This window comes from Rattus rattus, chromosome 2 (genome assembly GCF_011064425.1).
Source record: "Rattus rattus isolate New Zealand chromosome 2, Rrattus_CSIRO_v1, whole genome shotgun sequence".
Taxonomy (NCBI): domain Eukaryota; kingdom Metazoa; phylum Chordata; class Mammalia; order Rodentia; family Muridae; genus Rattus; species Rattus rattus.
Window position 1 is genome coordinate 230,089,666 of NC_046155.1, and position 21,032 is coordinate 230,110,697.

Genomic DNA, 21,032 nt, shown 5'->3' on the forward strand with positions numbered 1-21,032 from the left:
ACAAATCCACATTGATAAAATATATTTTCACAAACACAGCTCTACAAAGGACAATACATGGAAAACTACAGCACAAGGAGGGAAACTACTCCCTTGAAAAAACAAGAAATAATCTTCTTGCAACAAACACAAAAGAAAAAAACCACACAAATATAATTACACCTCTAACAAGGAAAATAACAGGAAACAACATTCACTATTCTTTAATATCATTTAACATCAATGGATTCAATTCCATCCAAAAAAGACATAGAGGAACAGACTGGGTACAAAAAGAGGACCCACCATTTTGCTGCATACAAGAAACAAAGACAAACACTACCTCAGAGTAAAAGGCTGGAAAACAATTTTCCAAGCAAATGGTCCAAAGGGAAAAAAAAGTGGAATATTCATTCTAAAATTGAATAAAATCAAATTTCAACCAAAAGTTATGAAATCAGAAAATGAAGGACACTTCATATTCATCAATGGGCAAATCCACCAAGATGAGCTCTCAATTCTGAATAACTATGCTCCAGAAGCAAGGGCATCTATATACATAAAAGAAACCTGTCTAAAGCTAAAAGCAAACATTGCAACTCACAGAATAATAGTGAGAGACTTCAGCACCATACTCTCAGCAGTGGACAGGTCATGGAAACAGAAACTACACAGAGACACAGTGAAACTAACAGAAGTTATGAATGAAGTAGATTTAACAGACATCTATAGAACATTTCATCCTAAAACAAAAGATTCTATCTTCTTCTCAGCACATCATGGTACCTTCTCCAAAATGGAACAAATATTCAGTCATAAAACAGGCCTCATCAAATACAAGAAGATCGAAATAATCCAATTTATTCTATCAGATCATCACGGTCTAAGGCTTACCTTCAACAACAACAACAACAACAACAACAACAAAGACAAAAATCCCACATACACATGGGAGCTAAACAATGCTCTATTCAATCATACCTTGGTCGGGGAAGAACGAAAGAAAGAAATTAAAGACTTTTTAAAATTTAATGAAAATGATGGTAAAAAATACCCAAACTTATGATATACAATGGAAACCATATTAAAGGAAAACTGATAGCTCTGAGTGTATCCAAAAAGAAACTGGAGATAACATACACTAGCAGCCTGACAGAGCACATCAATGAAAAAAAAACAAAAAGAAGCAAATACACCCAAGAGGAGTAGACTGCAAGAAATAATTAAACTCAGGCCTGAAAGAAAGCAAGTAGAAACAAAAAGAACAGTACAAAGAATCAACAAAACCTGGAGCTGGTTCTTTGACAAAATCAACAGGATAAGCAAACCCTTAGCCAGACTAACCAGAGGGCAAGGAGTATCCAAATTAGCCAAATCAGAAATGAAAAGGGAGATATAAAAGAATCTGAGGAAATTAAAAAAAAAATCATCAGGTCCTACTAAAAAAATCCCAATATTCAACAAAACTGCAAAATCTGAATGAAATGGAAAATTTTCTAAGGAGATACCAGGTATCAAAATTATATCAAGATCACATAAACCATATAAACAGTCCCATAATTCCTAAAGAACTAGAAGCAGTTATGAAAAGTTTCCCAACCAAAAAGAGCATAGGATCAGATGGGTTTAGTGCAGAATTCTATCAGACCTTCATAGAAGACCTCATATTAATACTGTCCAAATTATTCCACATAATAAAACCAAACGGATCACTACCCAATTCCTTCTATGCAGCCACAATTACGTTTATACCCAAATTCACGAAGAACCAAAAAAGAAAGAGAACTTCAAACCTATTTCCCTTATGAATATCATTGCCAAAATACTAATTAAAATACTCACAAACTGAATCCAAAAATACATCAAAATAATCATTCACCATGGTCAGGTAGGTTTCATCTCAGGGCTGCCAGGATGGCTCAATATACAGAAATCCATCAACACAATCCACTATATAAAAAATTTCGAAGATGAAAACCACAAGATCGTTTCACTAGATGCTGAGAAAGTATTTAGGCCTTCATGTTAAAAGTCTTGGAAAGATCATTAATTCCTGGCCCAGCAATATACAACAAACCAGAAGACAACATCAAACTAAATGGAGAGAAATTTGAAACAATCCCACTAAAATCAAGAACTCGACAAAGCTGCCAACTCTCTCCCTAGCTATTCAATATAGTACTCAATGTGATGATCAGAGCAATCATACAACCAAGGGAGAAGAACAGGATACAAATTGGAAAGGAAAAAGTCAAAATATTGCTATTTGCAGATAATATGGTAGTTCAATTAAGTGACCCAAAAAGTTCCATCAGAGAACACCTAACCCTGATAAACAACTTCAGCAAAATGGCTGGATATAAAAATAACACAAATCAGTAGCCTTCCTCTACTCAAATGATAAACAGGCTGAGAAAGAAATTAAAGAAATGACACCTTTGACAATAGCTCCCAAATAATATAAAATATCTTGGTGTGACTTTAACCAAGCAAGGGAATGATCTGTTTGACAAGAACTTTAAGTCTCTGAAGAAAGAAATTGAAGATCTCAGAAGATGGAAAGAGCTCCCATGCTCATGGATTGGGAGGATTAATATAGTAAAATGGCCATTTCGCCAAAAGCAATCTACAGATTCAATGCAATCCCCATCAAAATTCCTACTCAATTCTTTATAGAGATAGAAAGAACAATTTGCAAATTCATTTAGAATAACAAAAAACTCAGGATAGTGAAAACTATGCTCAACAATAAAACAAGTTCTGGGGAAATCACCATCCCTGACCTCAAGCAGTATTACAGAGCAATAGTCATAAAAAGTGTATGTAACTGGTACAGAGACAGGCAGATAGATCAGTGAAACAGAATTGAAGACCAAGAAATGAACCCACACACCTATGGTCAATTGATCTTTGACAAAGGACCTAAAACCATGGAAGAAAGATAGCATTTTCAACACATGGTGCTGGTTCAGCTGGAGGTCAGCATGTATAAGAATGCATATTGATTCATTCTTAAAGCCCTGAAGAAAGCTCAACTCCAAGTGGATCAAGGAACTCCACAGACAACCAGATACACTCAAACAAAGAGGAAAAAAATGTGGGGAAGAGACTTGAACATGTGGGCACTGGGGAAAATTTCCTGAACAGAACACCAATGGCTAATGCTCTAACATCCACAAGAGACAAATGGGACTTTATAAAATTGCAAACCTTCTGTAAAGCAAAGGACACTGTCATTAGGACAAAATGGCAACCAACAGAATTAGGCAAGATCTTTATCAATGCTCTATATTATAGAAGGCTAATATCTGATATATAAAAAGGACACAAGAAGTTAGAGTCCGGAGAATCAAATAACCCTATTTTTAAAAATGTGAATGCAGATCGCTCATGAGAGACACAGCCAGAATACAGCAAATACAGAGGCGTGTGCCAGCAGGAAACCACTGAACTGAGAACAGGACCCTGTTGAACAATCAGAGAAAAGAACTGGAAGAGCTTGAAGGGCTGAGACCCCATATGTACAGCAATGCCAACCAACCAGAGTTTCCAGGGACTAGCCACTACCCAAAGACTATATATGGACTGACCCTGGACTCTGACCTGTAGGGGTTGCAATGAATATCCTAGTAAGAGCACCAGTGGAAGGGGGAAGCCCTGGGTCCTGCTAAGACTGAACCCTAGTGAACTAGACTGTTGGGGAGAGGGCAGCAATGGGGGGAGGGGGGGATGGGAACACCCATAAGGAAGGGGAGGGGGGAGGGGAATGTTTGCCCGGAAACCGGGAAAGGGAATAACATTCGAAATGTATATAAGAAATACTCAAGTTAATAAAAAAAAAAATGTGGTATAGAGCTCAAGAAAGATTTCTCAGTTGATGAGTATCTGGCTTAGAAGTATGTAAAGAAATGTTCAACATCCTTAGTCATCAGGAAAATGCAAACCAAATAAACCCTGAGATTCCACCTCATGTCAATCAGAATGGCTAAGATCAAAAATTCAGGTCACAACAGAGGTTGGCATGGATGTCGAGAAAGAGGAACACTCCTCCATTTTTGGTGGAATTGCAAGCTGTTACAACCACTGTGGAAATCAGTTTGGAGTTTACTTAGAAAGTTGAACATAGTACTAACAGAGGACCCAGCTATACCACCTCTGGGCATATTCCCAAAAGATACTCCAGCATATAACAAGGAAACACGCTTCACTATTTTTATAACAACTTTATTTATAATAGCAAGAAGCTAGAAAGAACCAAGATATCCTTCAACAGAGGAATGTTACATTTACACAATGGAGTACTACTCAGCTATTAATATCAATGACTTCATGAAATACATAGGCAGTTGGATGGAACTAGAAACTATCATCCTCAGTGAGACAACCCAGTCATAGAAGAATACACATGGTATGTACTCACTGATAAGTTGATATTAGTACAAAAACTTGGAATGCCCACTAAAAAATTCACAGATCATATGAAGCTCAAGAAGAAGGATGACTAAAATTTGGATCCTTCAATCCTTCTTAGAAAAGTAAATAAAAATAATCCTATGAGTGGTATGGAGACAAAATTTGGAGCAGAGACTGAAGGAATGGCCATTCAGAAACTGCTCCACCTGAGGATTCTGGCCATATACATACAGTCACCAAACCCAGACAATATTGTAGATGTCAAGATTGCTTGTTGATTGGAGCCTAATATAGCAGTCTCCTGAGAGGCTCTGCCAGAGCATGACAAATAGAGAGGCAAATGCACCCAACCAACCATTGAGCTGATAATGAGATCCCTATTGGAGGAGTTAGAGAAAGGATTGAAGGAGCTGAAGGGGTTTGCAACCGTATAAGAATAACAATACCCACCAACCAGAGTTCCCAGGAACTAAACCACCATCCAAAGAGTACACCTGGAAGGACCCATGGTTCCAGCTGCATATGTAGATGAGGATGGCCTTGTTGCGCAATGGGAAGAGAAGTCCTTGGTCCTGCCAAGGCTGGACTCCCCCACTCCCCAGTATAAGTGAATGTCAGGGAAGGGAGGCAGAAAGTGAGTGGGTGGATGAGTCCAGGAAACACCCTTATAGAAGAAGGGGGAGGGTTGATAGGGGGTTTATGGATCAGAAAGGGGATAACATTTAACATGTAAATAAAAATCCAATTACAAGTTTTAAAAAAGAAGAAGAATTTAGACTCCAGAGAAACAAAGAATCCTATTAAAAATTGGTGTGTAGAGCTAAACAAAGAATTATGAACTGAGGAATATCGAATGGCCAAGCTGCACCTAAAGATATGTTCAACATTCTTAGTTGTTAGGGAAATGCAAATCAAAACAACCCTGATATTCTATCTTATGAACAAGTCAGAATGGCTAAGATAAACTCATGTAAGAGCAGTTGCTGATGAGTATGCGGAGAAAGAGGAACTATCCTCCTTTGTTGATGGGAATGTAAGCAGGTAGAACCACTCTGAAGTCAGTCATGTCGTTCCTCATAAAATTGTTCATAGTCCAACCCTAAGGACCCAGCTATACCACTTGTGCACCTATGCCCAATAGACACTCCAATATTTAACAAGGACACACGCTTCACTATTTTCATAGCAGCCTTATTTATAACAGCAAGAACCTAGAAAGAATCCAGATATCCTTCAACAGAGGAATGGACATAGCAAATGTGGTACATTTATACAATGGAGAACTACTCAGCTATTAAAACAATGACTACATGAAATTCTTAGGCAAATGAATGGAACTAGGAAATATTATCCTGAGTGAGGTAACCCAATTACTGAAACACACACACGTAGTATGTACTCACTGATAATTGGGTATTATCCTAAAAGCTCTGTATACCCAAGAAACTATCAGCAGACCATATGAATCTCAAGCAGAAAGAAGAACAAAGTGTTAATGCTTCACTTTTTCTTAGAACCAGGAACAAAATACTCAATGGTGGAAATACAGGGACAAAGAGTAGAGCAAGGACTGAAGGAAAGGTCATCCAGAGACTACCCTACCTGGCGATCCATCCCATATGCAGCCACCAAACCTAGTCACTCTTGCTGATACCAAGGGGTGCTTGCTGAAAGGAGCCTGATATGGATGTCTCCTGAGAAGCTCTACCAGAACCTTACTGATACAGATGAGGGTGCTTGCAGCTATCCATCAGAATGAGCACAGGGACCCCACTGGCGGAGTTAGAGAAAGGACTGAAGGGTCTGAAGGGGTTTGCAACCCCACAGGGTGAACAACAATATCGGCTAACCATACCCCCTCTCAGAGTTCCCAGGGACTAAAACACCAACCAGTGAGTACACATGGAGGGACCCATGACTTTAGCTGCATAGGTTACAGAGGATGGCCTTGACTGGTATCAATAGGAGGAGATGCCTTTGGTCCTGTGAAGGCTCATCTAGTATAGGGGAGTGCCAGGGTTTTGAGGAGGGAGTGGGTGGGTAGAAGTGGGAACATCTTAGAAGCAGGGGATCAGAGGGGGTATCGGAGAGGGGAAAAACAGGATAATATTTGAAATGTTTATATATAAAATACCCAATAAAAATATCAAGAAAATGAAAATACACTTTGTACTTTATCACTATTACTTCATTCCATTCTTACTCCTTTGTTACTGGAATAATTTTGTTAAAATGTCTACTCTCAATCATATTTTTATAAAATATTGTTTTCTTTGTTAATGATGTGTCAGATTTTAATTTTTATAATATGCTTGGATATAATTATACTAAAACGAATGTAATTTTAGTAATATTTTATAAATTCTGTTCCTCTTAAAACTATTTTAATTTGATTGTTGAGAATGTCCTTAAAGACCTTAATATTATTGTATAAGACAAACATTTTACTCAAGTAGTAGTAAGAATTACATTAAAATAAGTTAAAATAGATCAATTTAACATTTCCGTCAATATGTGTGCTTTAAAAAAATTTTAGTTACAAAAAAAAATTACCTATAAAGACCTCACCAAATACGATTGTCTTATGATTCTTTCTCTTCTAGACTTGTAGAAATTTTTAATTATTTTAATTTATAAAAAAAAGTTTACTTGAATTTCCTTTGCTATGTAAGTTTTTTTTTTTTGCCATTATTCTCTTAACAGTGTTAATTATATTTATGCAGCCTTTTAATTTTGACGTAAACCCTGTTTGGTCATAATATTTTGTTAACTTTGGATGCTAGTGGTTTAGGTTTCCTATGACAGACAAATTTACATTTCGGGTTCTTCATGGATATTGGTATCCACAATATTATCCTTACTATCATAGATCTATTTTAAATATATTCCACATTAAGGTTAACATGCTATCTTAGTTATTTTCTGTTTCCATGGGTTTCTATTACATACATATGATTTTAATTATAAACTTGTGATCACAGTAAACTAGTTTTCAGACTAGATAATTGAGTTCTTTCTGTATACCCAAGTGCATGAAAAGCATCTGCTATATTTTTCAAATGCATTTTAAAATTAACAAATCAGAAAACAAATATATTTCTTCACTGTAGTTTTCTTTGCTAAAAACCTTGATAACGACAACTTTTTAAATAATTAATGCTGGGGTTGGGGTTTTAGCTCAGTGGTAGAGCACTTGCCTAGCAAGCACAAGGCCCTGGGCTCGGTCCCCAGCTCTGAAAAAAAGAAAAGAAAAAAAGATAAAACTTAAAAAATTAATGCTTTCTTCAGAACATTGTTTAATTAAATGTTTTCTTCATGCTACAATACAACTTTTCAGAGTCAATCAAATACATAATGTCAATAGATTTCCTCAAAGCCACAGTTCTAAACCTCTATAAGGCAGCTGCAGTATCCAAAAAAGCACAGCATAGTAATTGTGGCATTTGTTTGTAAATCAGCAGAAAAGTAAATAAAAGAACCAAAAATCAGGGAGTCCCAGGCCAGCGGATCCGTGCCCCCAGCAGCTCTCTGCTCCCAGACCCTGTGGGAGAGAGACCTCATCGCCTGGTCAGGTGGGCACTCCTGAGGCTGCAGAGTGGAAGAGACCACCAACACTGCCCACCCCTGCCCATATCCCTGGCCCAAGAGGAAACTGTATACTGCCTCTGGGTTCCCGTGGGGGGGGGGAGGGCTAGGAGCTACAGGACCTCTGCGCCTGAGACACCGCCGGAACCTGAAGGGACAGACCAGATAAACAGTTCTCTGCACCCAAATCCGGTGGGAGGGAGAGCTAAACCTTCAGAGAGGCAGACACGCCTGCGAAACCAGAAGAGACTGCTCTCTGCCCACATCTCTGACGCCAGAGGAAAACACCAAATGCCATTTGGAACCTTGGTGCACGGAGGCTTCCGGAAATGGCGGCACAGATCTTCCTGGTTGCTGCCACCTCTGAGAGCTCGTAGGCAGCACCCCACGAGCAAACTTGAGCCTCGGGACCACAGGTAAGACCAACTTTTCTCCTGCAAGTGACCTGCCTGGTGAACACCAGACACAGGCCCACAGGAACAGCTGAAGACCTGTAGAGAAGAAAAACTACATGCCCGAAAGCAGAACACTCTGTCCCCATAACTGGCTGGAAGAAAACAGGAAAACAGGTCTACAGCACTCCTGACACACAGGCTTAAGGACAGTCTAGCCACTGTCAGAAATAGCAGAACAAAGTAACACTAGAGATAATCTGATGGCGAGAGGCAAGCACAGGAACCCAAGCAACAGAAACCAAGACTACATGGCATCATCAGAGCCCAATTCTCCCACCAAAGCATACACGGAATATCCAAACACACCAGAAAAGCAAGATCTAGTTTCAAAATCATATTTGATCATGATGGTGGAGGACTTCAGGAAAGGCATAAAAGAATTTAATTAAGAGAAATGCCAAGAATTAACAAAAAAAGGTAGAAGCCCATAGAGAGGAAATACAAAAATCCCTGAGAGATTACAGGAAAACACAATCAAACAGGTGAAGGAATTGAAGAACAAACAGTAAAGAAAGCCCAGGGGTTGGGGATTTAGCTCAGTGGTAGAACGCTTGCCTAGGAAGCACAAGGCCCTGGGTTCGGTCCCCAGCTCTGAAAAAAAAAAAAAGAAAGCCCAAAGGGAGAGAACCATGGATATAGGAAACCAAAGGGAGAGACAGAGAGTCATAGATACAAGCATCCCCAACAGAATACAAGAGCTAAAAGAGAGACTCTCCGGAGCAGAAGATTCCATAGAAATCATCAACACGACTGTCAAAGATAATGTAGAAAGGAAAAAGCTACTGGCCCAAAACTTACAGGAAATCCAGGGAACAATGATAAGATCAAACTTAAGGATAATAGGTATAGAAGAGAGGGAAGACTCCCAACTCTAAAGGCCTGTAAATATCTTGAAAAAAATCATAGAAGAAAACTTCCCTAACCTAAAGAAAGAGATGCCCGTAAACATACAAGAAGCCTAGAGAACTCCAAATAGATTGGACCAGAAAAGAAAATCCTCCTGTCACATAATAGTCAAAACACCAAATGCACAAAACGAAGAAAGAATATTAAACGCAGTAAGGGAAAAAGGTCAAGTAACATATAAAGGCAGACCTATCAGAATTACACCAGACTTCTCACCAGAGACAATGAAAGCCAGAAGATCCTGGAAAGATGTCATACAAACCCTAAGAGGACAGAAATGCCAGCCAGGGTTACTGTATCCAGCAAAACTTTCAATTAACATAGATGGAGAAACCAAGATATTCCATGACAAAACTAAATTTACAAAATATATTTCTGCAAATCCAGCTCTACAAAGGATAATAAATGGTAAAGCCCAACATAAGGAGGCAAGCTACACCCTAGAAAAAGCAAGAAACTAATCATCTTGGCAACAAAACAAAGAGAAGAAAAGCACACAAACATAACCTCACATCCAAATATGAATATAACAGGAAGCAATAATCACAATTTCTTAAAATCTCTCAACATCAATGGTCTCAACTCCCCAATAAAAAGACATAGACTAACAAACTAGATACGCAATGAGGACCCTGCATTCTGCTGCCTACAGGAAACACACATCAGAGACAAAGACAGACACTACTTCAGAGTGAAAGGCTGGAAAACAACTTCCCAAGCAAATGGTATGAAGAAGCAAGGTGGAGTAGCCATTCTAATATCGAATAAAATCAACTTTAAACTAAAAGTCATTTAAAAAGAAAAGGAAGCTATTAAAAAATGGGGTTCAGAGCTAAACAAAGAATTCACAGCTGAGGAATGCCGAATGGCTGAGAAACACCTAAAGAAATGTTCAACATCTTTAGTCATAAGGAAATGCAAATCAAAAACAACCCTGAGATTTCACCTCACACCAGTGAGAATGGCTGAATCAAAAACTCAGGTGACAGCAAATGCTGGCGAGGATCTTAGAAAGAGGAACACTCCTCCATTGTTGGTGGGTTGCAGACTGGTACAACCATTCTGGAAATCAGTCTGGAGGTTCCTCAGAAAATTGGACATTGAACTGCCTGAGGATCCAGCTATACCTCTCTTGGGCATATACCCAAAAGATGCCCCAACATATAAAAAAAAAAGACACATGCTCCACTATGTTCATCGCAGCCTTATTTATAATAGCCAGAAGCTGGAAAGAACCCAGATGCCCTTCCACAGAGGAATGAATACAGAAAATGTGGTATATCTACATAATGGAATATTACTCAGCTATCAAAAACAACGACTTTATGAAATTCATAGGCAAATGGTTGGAACTGGAAAATATCATCCTGAGTGAGCTAACCCAATCACAGAAAGACGTACATGGCATGCACTCATTGATAAGTGGCTATTAGCCCAAATGCTTGAATTACCCTAGATGCCTAGAACAAATGAAACTCAAGACGGATGATCAAAATGTGAATGCTTCACTCCTTCTTTAAAAGGGGAACAAGAATACCCTTGGCATGGAAGAGAGAGGCAAAGATTAAAACAGACACAGAAGGAACACCCATTCAGAGCCTGCCCCACATGTGGCCCATACATATACAGCCATCCAATTAGACAAGATGGATGAAGCAAAGAAGTGCAGGCCGACAGTAGCCGGATGTAGATCGCTCCTGAGAGACACAGCCAGAATACAGCAAATACAGAGGCGAATGCCAGCAGCAAACCACTGAACTGACTACAGGACCCCCGTTGAAGGAATCAGAGAAAGAACTGGAAGAGCTTGAAGGGCCGAGACCCCATATGTACAACAATGCCAAGCAACCAGAGCTTCCAGGGACTAAGCCACTACCTAAAGACTATACATGGACTGACCCTGGACTCTGACCTCATAGGTAGCAATGAATATCCTAGTAAGAGCACCAGTGGAAGGGGGAAGCCCTGGGTCCTAAGACTGAACCCCAGTGAACTAGATTGTTGGGGGGGGGGCAATGGGGGAGGATGGGGGGAACACCCATAAAGAAGGGGAGGGGAGGGATTAGGGGGATGTTTGCCCGGAAACCGGGAAAGGGAATAACACTCAAAATGTATATAAGAAATACTCAAGTTAATAAAAAAAAAAAGATAAGGAAGGACACATATTATTTATTCATCAAAGGAAACATCCACCCAGATGAACTCTCAATCCTAAATATCATTGCTCCAAATACAAGGGCACATACATGCATAAAAGAAACCTTACCGAAGCTCAAACAACACATTACAACTCACACAATAATAGTAGGAGATTTCAAAACCCCACTCTCATCAATGGACGGATCATGGAAACAGAAATTAAACAGAGACATAGACAGACTAAGAGAAGTCATGAACCAAATGGACTTATCAGATATTTATAGAACATTCTATCCTAAAACAAAAGGATATACTTTCTTCTCAGCACCTCATGGTACTTTCTCCAAAATTGACCATATAATTGGTCATAAAACAGGCCTCAACAGATACAGAAAGATAGAAATAATTCCATGCATCCTATTAGACCATCATGGGCTAAAGTTGGTCTTCAATAACAATAAGGGAAAAATGCCCATGTATATATGGAAGTTGAACAATGCTCTACTCCATGATATCCTGGTCAAGGAAGAAATAAAGAAAGAAATTAAAGACTTCTTAGAATTTAATGAAAGTGAAGGCACAACATACCCAAACTTATTGGACACAGTGAAAGCTGTGCTAAGAGGAAAACTCATAGCTCTGAGTGCCTGCAGAAAGAAACACGAGAGAGCATATATCATCAGTTTGACAGCACACCTAAAAGCTCTAGAACAAAAAGAAGCAGGCAGGAAATAATCCAACTCAGACCTGAAATCAACCAAGTAGAAACAAAAAGGACCATAGAACGAATCAACAGAACCAAAATTTGGTTCTTTGAGAAAATCAACAAGATAGATAAACCCTTAACCAGACTGTCCAGAGGACACAGAGAGTGTGTACATATTAACAAACCGAGAAATGAAAAGGGAGACATAACTACAGAATCAGAGGAAATTCAAAAAATCATCAGATCCTTCTACAAAAGCCTATATTCAACAAAACTTGTCTGGACTGCAGGGCTCTGCAGGGCTCCTGCAGCTTGACTTCCCCTATCTTCCTGTGTGTAAAGGTCCTATACAGTTTCCTCTTAGGCCAGGGATGTGGGCAAAGGTGGGTAGAAATGGAAGTCTCTCCTGCCCTACAGTCTCAGGATTTCCCACATGTCTGGGTGATCAGCTCTCTCTCCCATGGGGTTTGGGAGCAGGGAGCTGTTTGACTGGGTCCTTTCAGACATGGGTGCAGTCTGGACCACAAGGGCGCCTGCAGCTTGACTCCTGCAATCTTCCCTTGCCCAGAGGCACTATATAGTTTCCTCTTGGGCAAAGTTTTTGGGCAAAGGTAGGCAGAAATGGTGGTTTCTCCTGCCCTGCAGTCCCAGGATTACCCACACTTCTGGGCGATTAGCTCTCTCTCTCTCTCTCACAGGGTTTGGGAGCAGGGAGCTGTCTATCATGAGGTTTTTATCTCTATTGCATTGTAGTACAGCTTGAGATCATAAATGGTGATTCCCCCAGAAGTTCTTTTATTATTGGTAATTGTTTGAGCTATCCTGTGTGTGTGTGTGTGTGTGTGTGTGTGTGTGTGTGTGTTTTAAAGATTTATTTATTTATTATATATACGTACACTGTAGCTGTCTTCAGATACACAGAAGAGGGCCAGATCTCTTTATAGATGGTTGTGAGCCACCATGTGGTTGCTGGGAATTGAACTCATAACCTCTGGAAGAGCAGTCGGGTGCTCTTAACCACTGAGCCATCTCTCCAGCCCTGTTTTTGTTTTTATATGAAGTTGAGAATTGGTCTGTCCGTATATGTGAAGAGTTGTGTTAGAATTTTAATGGGGATTTCATGAGTCTGTAGATTGCTTTTGGTAACATGGCCATTTTCACTATATTAACCCTACCGATTCATGAGCATGGGAGACCTTTCCATCTTCTGAGGTCTTTGATTTCTTTTTTCAGGAACTTGAGGTTCTTGCCATACACATCTTTCCCTTGTTTTGTTAGATTACACCACTATATTGTATATTATTTTTGGCTATTGGGAAGGATATTATTTCCCTAATTTCTTTCTGAGCCTATTTGATATTTGTATAAAGGAAGGCTACTGCTTTGTTTGTGTTGATTTTATATCTTGGCACTTTGCTGAAGTTATTTATCAACTGTAGGAGTTCTCTCATAGAATTTTTGAGGGCACTCATGTATACTATTTTATCATTCCCAAATAGTGATATATTGAATTCTTCCTTTCCAATTTGTGTCTCTTTGATGTCCATTTTCATTTAATTGCTCTAGATAGAAATTCTAGTACTCTGTTGAATAGATAAGGCGAGAATGAGGGGCCTTATTTTGTCACTGATATTAGTAGGATTATTTCAATTTTCTCACCATTTAATTTGATGTTGGCTTTTGTTTTTTTGTATATTGCTTTTATTATATTCTATGAATTCCTAATGTCTCCAAGACTTTTAATATGAAGGAGTGCTGTGTTTTGTCAAATGCTTTTACAGCACCTAATGGGATGATCATGTGATTTTTTTTCTTGAGTTTATTTATATTGTAGGTTCTGTTGATGGATTTTTGTGTATTGAACAATCCCTGAATCCCAAGATGAAGCTTGCATGATTGTAGTTGATTTTATATCTTGTTTTGATTGTTTTGATGTGTTCTTGGATTTGGTTTGTGAGTATTTTATTAAATATTTTTTATTGAATATTCATAAGTGAAATTAGCCTGAAGATATTTGTTTTCGTTGGGTCCTGTGTACTTTACATATCAGAGTAACTATGGCTTCATAAAATAAAATTGTAGAGTTCTTTCTTTTTCTATTTTATGAAATAGTTTGAGGAATATTGGTATTAGGTCTTATTGAAGGTCTGGTAGAATTCTGCACTAAAACCATCTGGCTCTGGGCTTTTGTTGGTTGGGAGGTTTTTATTGACAGTTTTGATTTCCTTAGAGATAATATGACTATTTAGATAGATTGATTACCTGATATCTGTCCAGGAAAACATCCATTTCATCCAGCTTTTTCAGGTTTTTTTTTTTAGTATAGGCTGTTGTAGTAAGATATGATGATGTTTTGAACTTCCTTAGTTTTTCTTTTCTCCCTTTTCATTTCTGATTTTGTTAATTTGGATACTGTCTCTGTGTCCTTTAGTTAATTTGGCTAAGGGTTTATCTATCTTGTTGATTTTCTAAAAGAACCAGTTCTTGGTTTTGTATTTTCTGCATATTATTCTCTTTGTTTCTAATTGGTTGATTTCAGTGTTGAGTTTGGCTATTTCCTCCCCTCTACTCCACTTAGTTGTGTTTACTTCCTTTTTTTCTAGAGATTTCAGGTGTGCTGCTGAGTTGCTACTCTCCAATATGTTTATGCTAGCACTTAGTGCTTTGAATTTTCCTCATAAGACTGCTTTCATTTTGTCTCAAAAGTTTGGGTATGCTTTTTCTTCATTTTCATTGAATTCTAGAAGTCTTAAATTTCTTTATTCCCGGTCCAAGTTATCATAGAGTAGGGATTTGTTCAATTTCCATGAGTCTGTGGGCTTTCTGCTGTTTTTGTTGTTACTGAAGTCCAGCCCTTGAAGGTGGAAATCTGATAGAATGCAAAGGATTATTTCAATCTTCTTGTATCTATTGATGTTTATTTTGTTTCTAATTAAGTGGACAGTTTTGGAGAAGGCTCCATGAGGTACTTAGAAGAGGGTATATTCTTTTGTTTGGGAACGAACCTCTTAAACCTATTTGGTTCATAACTTCTGATAGTTTCACTGTGTCTCTTTAATTACTGCTTCAATGATTTATCATTGGTGAGAGTAGAGTGTTGAAGTCTCTCACTATTATTGTGTGAGATTTTATGTGATTTTTGAGTTTTGCTAAAGTTTCTTTTATGAACATTGATGTCATTGCATTTGGGACATAGATGTTCACAATTTAGACTTAATCTTGGTGGATTTTTCCTTTAACGAGTATTTAGAGTCTTCCTTTTCTCTTTTTATTACTTTTGGTTGAAAGTATATTTTATTGGGTATTAGAATGGGGATGAAAAGTTGTTTCTTGGGATTGTTCCTTGAAAAACTTTTTTTCTAACCCTTAAGTAGTGTCTGTCTTTGTCACTGTGTTATATTTCTTTTATGCCTCAAAATAATTGCTCCTGTTTGACTACCCATTCTGTTACCTTGTATCTTTTCATGGGGCATTGAGTCCATTAATTATAAGGCATATTAAAGGCCAATGATTGTCAGTTTCTATTATTTTTGTTGTTGGAGGGTATTATGTATGTATAATTCTCTTCTTTTGGGTTTGTTGTGATATGATTAATTTCTCATATTTCCTTGAGCTTAGTTACCTTCCTTGTGTTGGATTTTTCCTTCCAGTATCCTCGGTAGGGTTGAATTAGTAGAATAATACTGTTTAAATTTGGTTTTGTCATGGAATATCCTGGTTTGTCCATCTATGTTGTTTGAGAGATTTTCTGGATATAGTAGCCTGGGCTGGCATCTGTGGTCTCTTAGGCTCTGTATGACATCTATCCAAGACTCCTTTTAGAGTCTCTGGGAGAAGTCTGGTGTAATTTTCTAACTCTGCCTTCATATGTTACACAGCCTCATTCACTTACATTTTTGGATATTCTTTCCTTTTCTGTACATTTAGTGTTTTTATTATTATATTGTGGGAAGATTATCTTTTCTGGTCAAATTTACTTGGAGTTCTGTAGGTTTCTTATTCGTTTATGGCCATCTTTTTCTTTAGGTTAGGGACTTTTTCTTCTGTGATTTTGTTGAAGGTGTTTTGTAACCTTTTACACTGAATCTTCACCCACCTCTCTTGCTAATATACTTAGGTTAGATTTTTTTCATTGTGTCCCAAATTTCCTGAATGTTTATGGTTAGGAACTTTTTACCCTTTCTTTTTCTTTGAATGATGTGTCCATATCTTCTATGGTATCTTCTATGCCTGAAATTCTCTCTTCCATCTCTTGTAATTTTTTTATGATGCTTGCATTTTGTAGCTCTATACTTCTTTCCTAGCTTTTCCATCTCAAGGATTGCCTCCTTTGCGATTTCTTTATTGGTTTTATTTTTATCTTTCTTCTTGGACTGTTTTGTACTTCTGTAAGGGATTTGTTTGTTTCTTCTTTATGAGCTACCTTTTTGCCTGTGTTTTCTTGTATTTTTATGTGTGTTTTTTATATCCTCCTTAAAGGCCTCTATCATTTTCATGAGATGGAATTTTAGATCAGAATTTTGCTGTGTCCTGAACTTCTCTGATTCTGGGCCCACAGCACTCTGCTCCCAAATCCTGTGGGAGAGAGAGCTGAACACCCAGAAGTGCAGGCAATCCTGAAACTGCGGGACAGGACAGACTACCACTTCTGCCCACCTTTACCCACATCGCTGGCCCAAGAGGAAACTGAATAGTGCCTCTGGACACAGGAATATAGGAGCAGTCAGCTGCAGAAGCCCGGCAGTCCAGATCTGCACCCAGATCTGAACTGAACCGGTCAAACAGCTCCCTGCACCCAATTCCCAAGTGGGGGAGAGCAAGACCCTCAGAGGTGACTACTCTCTGCTCACATTCCTGACTCAAGAGGAAAAGGCCTAACACCATCTGTGTCCCTTGTGTACAGGGACCTAGGAACAATAGGGGCAGGACACTTCTGGTTGCTGCCCTCATGGAGAGCTGAAAGCCAGCCCTCAGGAGTGACTGCATGCCTGAGAACAGAGGTAAGGACAACTTTTCTGCTCCAAGTGACCTGCCTGGTAGATTCAGGATACACAAAGGCAGAAGTTTTCTGGGACCAGACACTTCCAGTTTCTGGCAGTGGACCGAACTTCTCTGATCCCAGCTCACAGCTCCCTGCTCCCAAATCCCATGGGGGAGAGAGCTGAACACCCAGAAGTGCAGACAATCCTAAGACTGCGGGGCAGCACAGACTGCCACTTCTGCCCACTTTTGCCACATCCCTGGCCCAAGAGGAAACTACATAGTGCCTCTGGACACAGGAATATAGGAGCAGTCAGCTGCAGGATCCCCACAGCCCAGAGCTGCACCCAGATCTTCACTGAACCAGTCAAACAGCTACCTGCACCCAAATCCTGTGGGGGTGAGAGCTAGACCTTCAGAAGTGCGGACACTCCTCTGAAACCAGAGGAGACTACTCTCTGACCACATTCCCAACTCAAGTGGAAAATGCCTAGTGCCATCTAGGCCCCCTGCCCACAGGGACCTAGGAGCAGTAGGGGCAGGACCCTTCTGGTTGCTGCCCTCATAGAGAGCTGAAAGCTAGCAACCAGGAGAGACTAAATGCATGAGAGCATAACACTCTATTACCATAATTAGCTGAAAGAAAACAGGAAAACATGTCTACAGGAGTGCTGGCCCACAGGCCAACAGGAAGGTCAAGCCAACATCAGAAACAACAAGACAAGCTAACACCAGAGACAACCTGAGGGCAAGAGGCAAGCATAGGAACCCAAGCAACAGAAAGCAAGACTAGTTGGCAACATCAGAGCCCAGTTATCCTACCAAAGCAAAAACTGGATATCTAAACACACCGGAAAAGCAAGATCTAGATTTAAAATCACATTTTATCATGATGATAGAGGACTTTAAGAAGGTCATAAATAACTGCCTTAAAGACATACAGGACAACATAAATAAACAAATAGAAGCCCTTAAAGAGGAAACACAAAAATTCCTGAAAGAACTACTGGACAAAACAACCAAACAGGAGACTGAAATGAACAAAACCATCAAGTAGTTAAAAATTAAATAGAAACAATAAAGAAAGCAAAAAGGGAGACAAGCCTGGAGAAAGAAAACCTAGGGAAGAGATCAAGAGACATATATGTGAGCATCACCAATAGAATATAAGAAATAGAAGAGAGAATCTCAGGAGCAGAAGATACCATGGAAAACATCGACACATCAACGGTATATGCTCTAAGATCAAGAATCGACAAATGGGATCTCATAAAACTGCAAAGCTTCTGTAAGGCAAAGGGCACTGTCATTAGGACAAAACAGCAACCAAAAGACTGGGAAAAGATCTTTACCAATCCTTAATCCGATATTGGGTTATTATCCAAAATATACAAAGAACTCATGAAGTTAGCCTGCAGAGTAACAAATAACCCTATTAAAAAATGGGGTACAGAGCTAAACAAAGAACTCACAGCTGAGGAATATCAATTGGCTGGGAAGCACTGAAAGAAATGTTCACCGTCCTTAGTCATCAGGGAAATGCAAATCAAAACAACCCTGAGATTTCACCTCACACCAGTCAGAATGGCTAAGATCAAAAACTCCGGTGTCAGCAGATGCTGGTGAGGATGTGGAAAAAGAGGAAGACTCCTCCATTGTTGGTGGGATTACAAACTGGTACACACTCTCTGGAAATCAGTCTGGTGGTTCCTCAGAAAATTGGACATTCCACTATCTGAGGACCCAGCTATACCTCTCCTGGGCATATACCCAAGTGATGCCCCAATATACAACAAAGACACATGCTCCACTATGTTCATATCAGCCTTATTTATGATAGCCAGAAGCTGGAAAGACCTCAGATGCCCTTCAACAGAGGAATGGATACAGAAAATGTGGTACATCTACACAATGGAATACTACTCAGCTATCAAAAACAATGACTTTATCAAATTCATAGGCAAATAGATGGAACTAGAAAATATCATCCTGAGTGAGGTAACCCAATCACAGAAAAAGACATGTGGTATGCACTCACTGATAAGTGGATATTACCCAAATGCTTGAATTACCCAAGATGCAATGTACAGACCACATGAAACTCAAGAAGGATGACCAAAATGAAGATGATTCACTCCTTAAAAGGGGGAACAAAAATATCCATAGGAGGGAATATAGAGGCAAAGTTTAGAGCAGAGACTAAAGGAACGACCATTCAGAGCCTGCCCCACATGTGGCCCATACATGTACAGCCACCAAAACTAGATAAGATGGATGAAGCTAAGAAGTGCATGCAGGCAGCAACTGGATATAGATGTCTACTGAGAGACACAGCCAGAACATGTCAAATACAAAGGCGAATGCCAGCAGCAAACCTCTAAACTGAGAATGGGACCCCCGTTGGAGGAATTAGAGAAAGGACTGAAAGAGCTGAAGGGACTTGCGACCCCATGAGAACAGCAACACCAACCAACCAGAGCTTCCAGGAACTAAAACACTTCCCAAAGACTATACAGGGACTGACCCTGGGTTTCAGGTGCATAGGTAGCAGTGAATAGACTTGTTGGGAAACCAATCGAAGGGGAAGCCCTTGGTCCTGCCAAGGTTGCACCCCCAGTGTAGGGGATTGTTGGGGGTGGTAATGGAGAGTGGATGGGGAGGGGAACACCCATATAGAAGAGGAAGAGGAGGGGTGAGGGGGGTGATGGGCAGGAAACCAGAAAATGGAGTAACATTTGAAATGTAAATAAGAAATACCCAATTTAATAAAAATGGAATAAAAGAGATTAAGTGAGAGTCAGTAGGAATCTTCCATATTTTATTATTATATTATCATAAGTTATATCAATAAACTGACCTTTTATGAAATAAAAAAAGAATTTGCTCTACAGGTGTGTTAGAGTATCTGGAGCTTTCTGTGGTAGAAGAACTGGTGTTTAATGGTGCCAATTTACATTGCCTTTTATTGCTTATGTTCTAGAATTTGCCTTTCACCATTTATTTATCTCTGTGTTAACTGGCCTGTGTGTCTCAGACTTGAGCAGGCCTCCTTTGAGGCAGGTAGAGCTTTGTGACCTTGCTTCCATCATGCCTTCTGGGAGGCAGACAGTGCAGTTTTTGGTTAGGGTGATCCTCCTGTGTTCATGATTTTAAAAGCATCCCATGTCCCTGTGTCCCTGTGTCCCTATGCCCTTGTGTCCTTGTGTCCCTATGCCCCTGTGTTCCTATGTTCCTGGTTAGGGCAGAACTCCTGGGAGACAGGCTGGTTTGGGGTTTGTGGCAGGCATATGGATCTTCCATGGGTTCACGTGGAGGTATAGATCTGAAGGAATGGGTCTCATTCAGAGTGGTATAGATTCCATGTGTGCCCAGTTCTGGGGGATGTCCTAGCTGATGTGGGTATTGGGGTTGAGACCGCACCTATGTTTCTAATTATGGCAGGCCCACCTTTGTACAGGTAGGCTCTACAGAGTGGGAGGCACACCCTTCTTACATGTGTTCACACAATATAAGTCCTTCAAGTATAAAATTTATATAGAATATTGAGATTCATTTTTTGTTATTCTTATTAGTATGGTTCAGGAAATGGGACAATAAAGCATGTAAGGGAATATAGGACTCTTTAATACAAGCTGAGTTTAATGGTTTGAAGGCTTTGAAGTGACAACTTGGAAGAATTGACTCCAGCAAACCTGCGTGGCTATGCACTTTGGGTCTGACTGAAGAAACATGTCATTGGCTTATAATAGAATCATTCTATGGGATTTATTGCACTAACTTAGTTACTAAGAATAAGAATTTGTTTCATATTTTGGTTGAATTATATCTTTGTCAGTTTAAATATTCTTTCAGTACTTTCTCAGACTACT